This window comes from Schistocerca americana, chromosome X (assembly GCF_021461395.2).
Source record: "Schistocerca americana isolate TAMUIC-IGC-003095 chromosome X, iqSchAmer2.1, whole genome shotgun sequence".
In the NCBI taxonomy this organism is placed as follows: domain Eukaryota; kingdom Metazoa; phylum Arthropoda; class Insecta; order Orthoptera; family Acrididae; genus Schistocerca; species Schistocerca americana.
This window is the reverse complement of record NC_060130.1, coordinates 606579204-606591336: the sequence shown is the minus strand read 5'-3', so window position 1 is coordinate 606591336 and position 12133 is coordinate 606579204. Positions and strand designations below refer to the sequence as shown.

The window sequence follows — 12133 nt, the reverse complement described above, 5'->3', positions numbered from 1 at the left end:
TTACAATAAACAAATACTGAAATTTTAATTCAGAAAATGAACATTCAGTCTTATGTTTACTGATGTGGAACATTACATTATTCCTTCCCTATTAGTAAATACAAAGCTGGCCATTAAAATTGCAACAAAGGTCATAGCAGCATAAAATGATCTACATGCTTGTATATGCAAATGATTAGCATTTCAGGACAAGTGCACAAAGTAGGAAGGGAGAATGGTATTAATGTTCTGTGTATAACAAAAGATCACACAGCAGGTTTCTCATTCAGAAGTCACATTTGTATGTAGTTGTTTGTGAGAAGATTATATTATGCCTCAGGTACAGGAAAATGTCTACCAGCATGTGTCAGAAATACGACAGTGACAGGATCATGGCCAATAAGACTGCTGTTTAGCATTCAGTGAGACAGCTGCTCTCATTGATTGGAATCATATGATTGTTTTGCAAGTACATATTGGCAAGTTCAGGAAGATGATAGTGTCATGCAGGATCTCAATAGACCCACATGATTACTGCCTAATAGGAGAGAGATAATGTTTGCCCAGCCATGCAGGGTAGCAGGGCCACATCACGTACCTTCAGTCAGGAAATGGACATATTTGCAGCAAAATAAATGGGTCAGTTAGTGAATCATTGTTAAAAATAACAAATGCCATCCACCTTAACGTCATCTGACTGGTGATAGACACTTTGGACCAGCACCATTCCCAATCTCTGTGCCAAGGCTGTTGCGCTACCATTTCACATCAAGCAGTGACAACTCATGGTGCAATACACATACAAAATATATCCCTTTACCCTGTAACATTCATACCACGATGTCGCTTGTCCACCCTTTGAACAACTCTTCAACATCTGTTGGCGAGAACAAAGTGTTTTGGGAAATGTGCAAAGGATTTTCTTTTCGAAATGAGTGTGGCCGACGTTGAAGTTGTATGCCAAGATTGGAGTCAGAGTCCTTTTAGCTTCCTTAGCTGCTCAGTCTATATGCCGCAAGCCACCGTATTCTACATGGCAGAGGGTAACCTGTACCACTACGGGCCATTTTCTTTCCTGTTCCACTGACAAAGCATGGGAAAAATTGACTTTCTACATGCCTCTCGTATCTTATCCTTACACGAAATGTATGCTGGCAGCAGTGGAATCATTCTGAAGTCAGTTTTAAATGCCAGTTCTCTAAATTTTCTCAATAGGGTTCCTCAAAAAGATTATTGTCTTCCCTCCAGTGATTCCCATTTGAGTTCACACAGCATCGCCATAATACTTGCATGTCGTTCAGACCTAGAAACCTGCTTCAATGTCTTCCTCTAATCCGACCTGGTGTGGATCCCAAACAATCAAATAGTACTCAAGAACAGGTTGCACCAGCATCCTATATGTGATATCCGTTACGGATGAACCACACTTTCTTAAAATTCTCCCAGTTAACTGGAGTTGACTAGTCCCTTCCCAACTGCAGTCCTCACATGCTCATTTCATTTCATATAGCTTTGCAACATCATGCCCAGATATTTAAATGACATGACAGTGTTGAGCAGGACACCACTAACACTGTATCCAAATATTATGGGTTTGTTTTCCCTCCCCATCTGCATTAACTTACATTTTGCTACATTTAGAGATAGCTGCCATTCATGTATGATCCTACAGTTCCTCAACTTCAACACCTTCCCGTACACCACAGTATCGTCAGTGATCAGTCACAGATTGCTGCCCACCCTGTCCACCAGATCATTTACGTATACAGAAAATAAGAGTGATCCTATCACGTTTCTCTTGGGCATTTCTGATGATACCCTTGTCTCTGATGAACACTCGTCATCAAGAACAACATACTAGGTTCTATTACTTAAGATGTCTTTGAGCCACTCACATATCTAGTAACCTATTCCATATGCTGATACCTTTGTTGGAGGATGTTGCTGAAGGAAAATGTTTAACATCTGCTCCATTTCCCTTAGTGCTATACAAGCCCAGCAGCAAATGCACAGAGCAGAGAAAATGATTCAGGGCTGACTGTCCCTTCTTCAACACCAAGGGAACAAGTATGGTTCTACTGGATTTCCTGGACATGTAAAAATTCAGAGGCATGAGACAGCAGATGTAGCAGCAAAGCAAGCCTCCAGGAAACTTAATGTGGCTCTATTTACCCAACCCCTGCAGGCTATCATCTCACTGTAAGGTCAAAAAGTCATGCAACGATGGAAGGAGGAGTGATAACACATGTGGGACAATAACCTGAGATCGGTGACATCAACCATTTCTGACATACCTCATACTGGTCACTCCAATGGGATGAACTCACCGTGACAGACCTCTGAATAACTTCTATCTTTGGCAAGGATATCCTCCAGTCTGTCATATCTGTGGTGTAAAACTGACTGTAAGTTATTTTGTAATAAAATGTATTTTATATTCAGACAACAGGGCAGCAGATATTTCAAGTCCAAACCTGCTCTCTGTTTTAGCTACGAGATGTGTGTTACAAAGATTTTGACATTTTGTGCACTGTCCAGAATGCAGCCTAAGGTCTCAGGTAAAACATTGATAAAACATTGTGTGCTGCTGATTAAAGGAGTCTGTAACTGCCTCCTGCACATCCTTGTCTGACACAAATCGCGAACCCTTCGAGGCCTTTTTTAAGGGACCGGAAGCATGATAGTTACCAGGGGAGAGATCAGGACTACTGGGCGTGTGCTCTAGTGTCTCCCACTTGACTTGGCCTAAGTTCTGCATTACGACATTTGCAATATGGGGACATTGATAATCATGAAGAACAGCACTCCTAGTCACAGTTTTCCTGGATGTTTCATCTTAATTTCACACATTCTCTGATGTACATACACCAGTGTTTGTCTTTCAACAGCCAAGAAAAGAGTAACAGCACATATGTCCTGTATGGATGCATTTGTCAATGTCACCATAGTTCATGTTTTCACATTTACTGCACAATAGAAAGACATGAATGCCACACATTCCTTGTCTACACGCCTGTGCTTATGTAACCGCATTGGAGTCACAGTGCATCGCATATATGCTGCAACAATGCCCTCAAATGGGAACTTTTTGACTGCCCCTTATAGATCATGACTCAGTATGTATCACTTTGCAAGAACAGGTACTCTGTTTCAAGAAAAATGGAAGTGAGTGAGTGCTGTTGATTATATCAAGATCTGTGGCTGAGCACAGACCACATTTAACACCCTATAAGAGCCACAGAAAAGGTTATCTCTATATACATATCATGGCCCAGTAAAATGTGTCATTCTGATAGAATGTTTGTCATACACCATCTCCTGCAACATCTCATTTGACCAGTGAACAGGCCCCAGCATATGATGAATTTCCGTGGAAAATAAATTCTCTCTAATCCACAAGAAGGTGAAACAGATCAGATGCATACCATCACACTAATCTGACAGTCTCCAAACAGTCTCTGTATACACCCAGGAAATCTTTGATATTCCATTCCATTCTCTGCTGGCCTTGGTAGACTGTCATTGTCTCTACAACATATGCTATGGCTCAGATTTCTTGTCTTCCATATCACTGTTGCTTTTTTCCTACTGCAGTGTTCATGTTAGGTGCCAATATAATTGCATCTGCTTTGGTTGAAATGGACACTTCATGGAGTAGAGCACACAGCATCCCTTGCAGCTACAGTCAATTTTCTTACTGGTCTGACGTGGCCTGACTCAAATGCCTCTCCTGTGCAAAGCTTTTTCTCAAGAAGTAGCACTTGCAACTTACACCAGTTACTTACTGGATGTTTTCCAATCTTTCTTCCCTTATAACTTTTACCCTCTACAGTTCACTTGAATGTTATAGAGGTTATTCCCCGATGCCTGAATACATTTCCTGCCATCCAGTCCCTTCCTCTTGCCAGTGTTTTTCATATATTCCTTTCCTCACAGATTTTATAGACTATCTCCTCATTTGTTACCATATCAGTCCACCTAATTTTCATCACTCTTTTTTAGCATCACTTCTCAAATGCTTCAATTCTCTTCTGTTCCTGTTTTCACTACCGTACAAAGCTGTTCTCCAAACACACATTCTTGGCAATGAACACGGATAACAACACAGATTAGCATTAATACTCAACTTCTGTTTTAAACCTCAAAGAAAGCAAACATCACACCACCAAGAACTCTCATTAGATGTGTATCAAAGGCAATGTATAATTACAATGCTCACTTTTTACCACAAATTTAGAAAAAAGGTTGCAATATTTTCGATAATACAATAAGCAAATGATGTGAAAGTTATGCACGCTGTTACCCCAATAGCGTTGGGGGGAGGGAAAGCTTATCACGTACAAACCAAAGCCACAGCAGTAAGTTTGCATCACTTTTTCATACACAACTAAATGTTTTAACATGTTGACAACCATAAAGACGCTCATGGCCAGTCATACAACATGCAGGATACAATGTGATTACATTCTGTGCATATTTAGACAGATGTTGAAAGTAACTTTGCCAGGATGTACGATTCAACGAAATATAGCACCAACATGTGAACTGTTCTCACAGTTACTTTCAATGCTGCATCCTCACCTTCAACATGTGCAATGGTGTGCATCTAGCTGCTTGAAACCTCCAACTGTAGCACACCACAAAAATAACCAGCTAATATTTTGAAAGCTGTCTGTCTCTAAACTAGCTGGTTACCTACATATTCCTAAATTAACCCAAACATGCCCTCTATTCCATAAAAACAATTGCCTATTCGCATATACACAGGTTACTAAAAAAGTTACATGGAATGCACAAAACGTAATGAACTCTGCAAAACACTACACGCACAATAGTACAGCTTATGTATTAATTTCACAGAAATGTTTCACTTACAATAGAGAGTTGAAAAGTATTATCGCATACTATGAATCGCTATTGTCTAATACTAGCTGGAACATCAGTTAGTGAAAAACATTTACCAATAACTTAAAAACGTATATGTGCTAACTGTTCTGAAGACACACTGCACATGTGCAGCAAACTATATCGTTTTCACTGTATCGATACAGAAATAGAATGCAAATTCACGTATGTACCCTCACTGCAATAACATTACTGTCTGTTCAAACTGTATAGAATATTTATGACAATTAAGGTGGAACTACTCTGATGTTATGTCATGAATAAGCAAATGAAGAGCACCTGCTAGTATGTCATTTGTAATCAGAGTATAACTTCATTGTGTTACCATGGCACAATTTCTTCCAAACAACTGCAAGGCCCCTCGCTGACTACGTACCTAATATTTTTCTATCTATTCCGGTGGGCATAATGGTTTGAAAGTGTCGGTGAATATTCAGTGTGTGTCTTGTTGGAGCATAAACATTAAATTAGTGCCTCTAACAGATGGATAGCTTTTTATGGGGAATGCATTGTTAGAGCATTTCTGTACTGACTCCAGAAACACGTGATACAAAAGTACACGCATTCACAAGGAACCACTTGACTGGAATACATGAAATTTCCCACTTACTGTGAGTGGTTGTCTTACTATTTGGTTCACGGTCAGGCCCAAACTCCCATATGTTGACAACCACGTGTCTACAACCTGCACTCGTACATCCATTATGTATAATCCTTTACATGGGAGACATTTTACTTGACACTCGCTTGCCCGGTGTCAGCAGATAAATATGATATTGCAGTGCGCGTGTTATTTCGAATTATGAATTCACAATCATACAGATACTTTAGTATCATACTTGAGTGCAAGGCTTCAAAAGGCAATGATGTTTATGGTATTCAGTGTCCCACATGTTGTCTAACACGCAACCACAATATTGACTGCTAATGGTAACAGGGGCTGGAACTGGAGGTATCCAATGGTGACTGCAGTATGAGGCTACTGAGTGTAGTTGCACTCCTTAGTTGACAAGGAACTCTTAACAGCTCTACAGTGCTAGTGGTGTCGATACAAAGCAGAGCGACGGCAACGATAAACAAAGCAAACCTTGCATTGTATTTACAACGGGTGCCGAAGTTGAAGTTTCATCAGTAAGTAACCCAAGGAATATCGCAGAGTGAGAAAGAAGTGGCAGACAAAATCAACATTACAGCAAAATGAGTCAGTGGAGGGTGTTGTGTCACATGCGCACAACTGTGCAGACAATGTACGTGAGGAGTACAATGACCACATACACTTACAAAGTGAAGGTGATTTTGGAACAGGTGTTGAATCACATAGTTCATCATCCTTGTCAGACAGGGAGAGAGAAATCCCCGTTTCCAGTGAAAGGTAGTAAAGGACAATCATCATCCAAAGAGCGGGTACAAAACATAATTAGGAGCATCAAAGATCATCCACAGCATAGTAAAAAATTATGAACAGATTTTGAATAATTCTGCAGAAATATGGCTATGTAAAACACAATAAAAATTAAGGATACTAAAGGGGGACAAGGTGCACTGGTTACAAAAACTAGTGTTGGCGTGTTTCAAGGATGCTCGACAAAATTTATACGACATACATGACAGTGGTCTTCTACCTTACGCACATCAAATAGCGTGTGACATAGGTTACAGTGATTTCAAGGGAAACAGTGGATGGTTGCGTAACTTCAAAGAGTGCTACAGAATTGGAAGACTTAGGATAACAGAATTTCAGACAAAGCAATCAATCTGATGATGCACAGAAAACTACAGAATGTGCCCAAAAATTTGTAAATGGGATAAACAAACTTATCCAATTGTCCAGTAAGGAATTTGTTTTCAACTCCAAAAAAATTGGGATTTGAAAAGGAAATGCATATGAAAGGGAACCTCAAGAGATTCTTCCTCATGTGTGTGATATAGCAAGGGAATTAGAGAATATTTACGTCACAGGAAGCAAGAGTGGGTAAATGGGTGTAACAGAACTACAACTATAGTATGAGTACTGCTTTTGGCCAAAAAAATGGTCAAAATAACTTGCTTTTGCTCAGTTCCTGGTCTGCGTGTAAAAATCTTACTCCTTTAGAGCAAACCACACCTCCTGAAAAGCGTGTTACATTGCATTTCTTACCACCTGGAAGCACTGGACAAATTCAGCATATGGGTGTTTGTTTTTCACTGCACATAAAACATATTGTCGCAGAAGAAGCTGAGTAGCACCGTGGTGCAGTGGTTATGATACTAAACTGTTGCATGGAGGGTCATGAGTTCAAAACTCACCTGGACTGTACAATTTTAATTTCTATATTTGGTTCGAGTACATTCTAGAAGTACCCACAAATGTCAAGAATCATTGTACTGGAATGTTCTGTAGGTGTGTGTATATATACTCTATGTGTTCTGGCCGGAGGCAGTTCGCCCCGTGCACTTGTATGTGCAAGTGCTGAATAAACCTTCGTTAAATGAAGTTAGTGTTTGTCATTCATCTAAGTACACATTCTTCTGCATGACATTATTATGGTGGAGGCACCAGGTAATGGAACTTGTGATAGTGCACATTATCGATGACACAGTGGCTCCCACCAGGCCACGACAGAGCCGCCGTTTACGTGGCGAGAAACCCGAGTTCAAGCCATATTCAACAGATCACAATCTATCGGAGACAGAAGAAGAGGATGTTATGATGACAGCAACTGTGTGCCACCACATGAGACATCCTTCCAAGTTTTCTGGTGACAATGGCCAAGATCCAAACAAGTGGCTGAAGGTATATGATGGGTATAGCCAAATTTAACAAATGGTATGACACCGTGTGTTTGGCTAACATATTTTTCTACTTGGAGGGCACTGCCTGGCAATGGTATGAGAGCAACGAGGAGAAGTTCACACACTGGGAAGTATTCCAGGCAGAACTACGCAAGTATTTTGGCGACACACAACAACAGATGTGCAAGGCTGAAGATAAATTTAAGTGCAGGGCACAGTGTCCAGGAGAAACTACAGCATCGTACATTCAAGATGTCTTGGAGCTGTGTAAAATAGTGGATACTAGAATGAAGGAGGCAGATAAGGTTGCACATCTCATGTAGGGTGTTGCTGAGGACATGTATCAAGCCCTACTCTTGAAGGAGGTTTCGACAGCAGACTTCACAAAATGGTGCCAGTATACCGAAACAATGCACCAAAGAAGAATTACATGCAAGAAGTTTGAACAGTTTCCAAACGTAGTATCGATGTCTGTGATGGAGGAAGCAACTGATTTCAGAAGTGGTGTTCCTCAGATAGTGAGAGAGGAAGTTCCGAAGGCACTAGGATTGCACGGCAAGCAAAAAACTGAGACGCTTCAAGAGGTCATAAGGGAGGAAGTGGAACAGACGTTGAACCCAATCTCTCATCCTTCACTTCCCTTTAAAATGGTGAAAAAGTCAAGACCCAGGTGGAGTTACGTTCCTACAATGCCGCATGAGGAACCTGTTTGGGCACCAAGGAAGACTGACGGCTGGAGGACACAGGATAACCAACCAGTATGTTTCCACAGTGGACGACCAGGACACGTTGTGCCTAATTGTCAAGAAAGGCAGCGGATATTTGACGATGCCTGCGCCAGAAGACGGCAGACAGCAGACCGATCTTAGCTGACGCCAACTCCGGAACGACGAAGATGAACAAGATGTGGGTGCAGGACGATGTAGGTCAAGGACGCTCCGCAACATGCTGATAAAGGTCTCCATCACCGTTTAGAAGCTCCAGCCGATCACCTAGCCAATGCAACCTGGAAAACTTCCTTGGAGGTGAGGCTGCCGAAGAGAAAAATCCTCCACCGTCGATCACTACAAAAATGATAGGAAACTATGTCGATATTCTCATGGATGGCCAACCGGCCCAAGCTCTTGTGGACTCTGGAGCATCATATTTCAGAGAAGTACCACCGCCAGTTGCAGAAACCGTACTCGTCGACAGCAAAACATGTCTGCTGAAGATAGCTAATGGGAAATATGTAAAACCTACAGGAAGATGTACCATTCATGTGGGTATAAGTGGCCATACACGGCCCTTAGAATTCGCCATGTTACATGAGTGTAGCCATGACGTAATTCACGGATGGGACTTTTTCAAAGCTTCTCAGGCAATTATAGATTGTGGTCGCTCGAAGATTATGCTAGACGAGATGAGATGCTGTGGACAGGAAGATGTGCATGCAAGCATGTGGAGATTATGTGTGCTGGATGAAGTGATCATTCCTGCAGTGAGCACTAGAAAGGTAACTGTCACGTGTCATGCCATGCATCAACCCATGGATCTTGTAGTGGAATGTAAGAGAAGCATACCACTGAAGAATAATTTGGTCATCCCAGCCTCTGTCATCTCGTTTAAGAACGGATTCGGTGAATTCTGGATAGTTAACTGTCACCGAGAACCGCAGATCCTTCCAAGATGCATGTGCGTACCAAACACTGAGCCATTAATTGAAGAACAGCTGAGCATCGTAGAAACCACCTATGCCGAGTCTGTGGGTGAAATTAGTGCTACCACAATGAGACAAGATCTTCTCAGAAGAAGCTACTTGCCATTCTTCAAGAGTTCTCTGAATGCTTCAGTCCACAGGTGAAGAGCAAACTAGACAAATCGAGAGTGAAGCACCAGATTAGCACTGGAGACCATCAACCAACAAGCCAGAGACCATGCCGTGTGTCAGCAATGTAACATCAAATCGTTCGCGATGAGGTAGAGAAAATTAGGAATAACAACATCACTCAGCCTTCACAGAGCCCATGGTTGTCACCAGTGGTCATCGTCAGGAAGAAGGATGGCAGTCAGCGCTTTTGTGTTGATTATAGGAAGCTTAATAAGATAACTAAAAAGGACATTTACCGTCTTCCACGAATTGATGAGACACTAGATTGTCTGAAGTGGGCTAAGTTTTTCTCAACCACGGACATGTACTCCGGATACTGGCAAATCGAAGTGGATGAGGCTGATTGTGAGAAACCTGCATTCATCACCCCTGAGGGCCTGTATGATTTTAAGGTGATGCCCTTTTTGTTTGTGTAATGCACCAGCAACTTTTGAATTGATGATGGATAATCTTCTAAGGCGCCTGAAGTGGACAATGTGTCTTTGAGAACACTGTAATGTCATCTAAATAACAGACACATTTGATGAACATATAAAAAGACTGAGGGCAATTCTGAAGTGTCTCCAACAAGGAGGACTGAAACTTAATCCAAGAAAGTGTCTCTTTGGAGCAAAAGAAGTCAAAATACTTGGACACCTTGTGTCAAACGAAGGCGTGCGGCCACATGCAGCAAAGGTGACATCTATAATGGAATTTCCTACTCCTATAAGCATTGGAGATGTGAGAAGCTTCCTCGGATTATGTTGTTATTACTGTTGTTTTATCAAACACCTTTGTATCAAAGCCAGGCCACTCCAAGAGTTGTTAAAAAGCTGATGCTAAATTTATCTGGGGTGGTGCTCAACAAGTTTCTTTCGATGTGCTGTGAAAAGCTCTGGCAACTGACCCTGTACTTAGTCTGTATGATGAGAGAGCAGCTACAGAACTACATACAGATGCCAGCGGGTATGGGACCCGTGCTGTTCTGGTGCAAATTTCGGATGGAAAAGAGGTTATAGCCTATGCCTCTAGGACACTTACAAAAGCTGAGAGAAACTACTCAACTACAGAAAGAGAACGTCTTGCTGTGATCTGGGCCATGTGCAGATTTTGACAGTATCTCTACGGAAGGCCATTCACAGTTTTTACAGACCATCATTCACTTTGTCGGTTGAGAGGTCTTAAGGATCCAACAGGACGACTCGCCACGTGGGCACTACGTCTTCAAGAGTATGACATTATCATAGTGTACAAAAGTGGAAGAAAACACCAAGATGTTGACTGTCTCTCAAGAAACCCTGTGCAAGACAATCAATACTTTGAATAAGATATTGACTGTCTCGCTGCACTCCAAGGTCTCTCTGCTGAGCCGAAGGAGGACGCCAAGGTGTCTCAAATTATTCTTGCCTTAAATCGGTCAGAGGATGTGAAAGGACAATGTAAGGTAGTTAATGGATTACTTTGCAAGAAAAACTTCGATCCATTTGGGAAGAGGTGGCTACCAGTGATTCCTTAACACATGAGCTTAGATGTTTTACAGAAATTCCACGACACACCTGAGGCCGGACTTTTAGGATTTATTAAGATATATGATAGAATCCGCAAGAGATTTTTCTGGTCAGGTTTATTTAGGAATGTCCATCACGATGTGTAGCACTGTTGAGAGTGCCAGAGGAGAAAGGCAGTCCCTCATAAACTACCTGGCCAACTCATACCAATCCCACCAGCTGGAACACCTTTCCAGCACGTTGGGATTGACCTCCTCGGATGATTTCCAACATCTGCTAGTGGCAATAGATGGATTATTGTTTGCACTGATTATCTGACACACTATGCCACTAAAAAAGCCATGAAAACAGCCGAAGCATCTGAGGTTGCCAAATTCATCATGGTAGACATTGTATTAAAACACAGTGCCCCAAGGTCGTTAATTACAGATTGAAGGAAAGTTTTTTCATTCAAATCTTGTGACAGAGATAAACCGTCAGTGTAACATTACTTATCACATGACAACTGCCTACCATCCGCAAACTAACGGGCTTACTGAATGCCTTAATAAGACCTTGGCTAACATGCTATCAATGTTGGTCAATGTTAAGCAGAGGAACTGGGATGAGGTGCTACCTTTCATGACATTTGCCTGCAACACCACCAAACAAGACACCAAAGGATTTACGCCATTTTTCCTGGTGCATGGGCGTGACGGGACGACGCTGGACACTGTGTTTCCATTACATCCTGATGACTTGGGCGACAACTACATCGGCCAGGTGTTAACCAGACCTGAGGAAGCTCGGCAGTTAGTTCAACTCCACACATCGCAGGCTCAAGAAAACGACTGCCGAAGGTACGACGTGAGCGACCGCCCTGTTGTCTACCAGCCTGGTTACCTCTTCTGGATCTTCACTCCTGTTCGGAAGGTTGGTCTCCCTGCGCTACTTTGGACCTTGTAAGATTGTAAGACAGTTGTCTGATGTTACTTATGAAGTTGAAGATATTGACCCCGACACAAGACGACGAAAGATCAAAGGTACGGTCCATGTCCTTCGAATGAAGCCCTATAAGGATGCTGCAACCCAGGGTAAATTCAAAGCTCCTGTGACAGGCAACTAGTGGACAGGTGGCAAA

General features: G+C 42.0%; 1 protein-coding gene across 1 annotated transcript in view; it reads right to left on the bottom strand.

The window, feature by feature from the left end:
• LOC124554771 (alpha-soluble NSF attachment protein) overlaps nucleotides 1-12133 on the bottom strand; it is a 65645-nt gene that overhangs the window by 2176 nt on the left and 51336 nt on the right. The window lies entirely within an intron of this gene.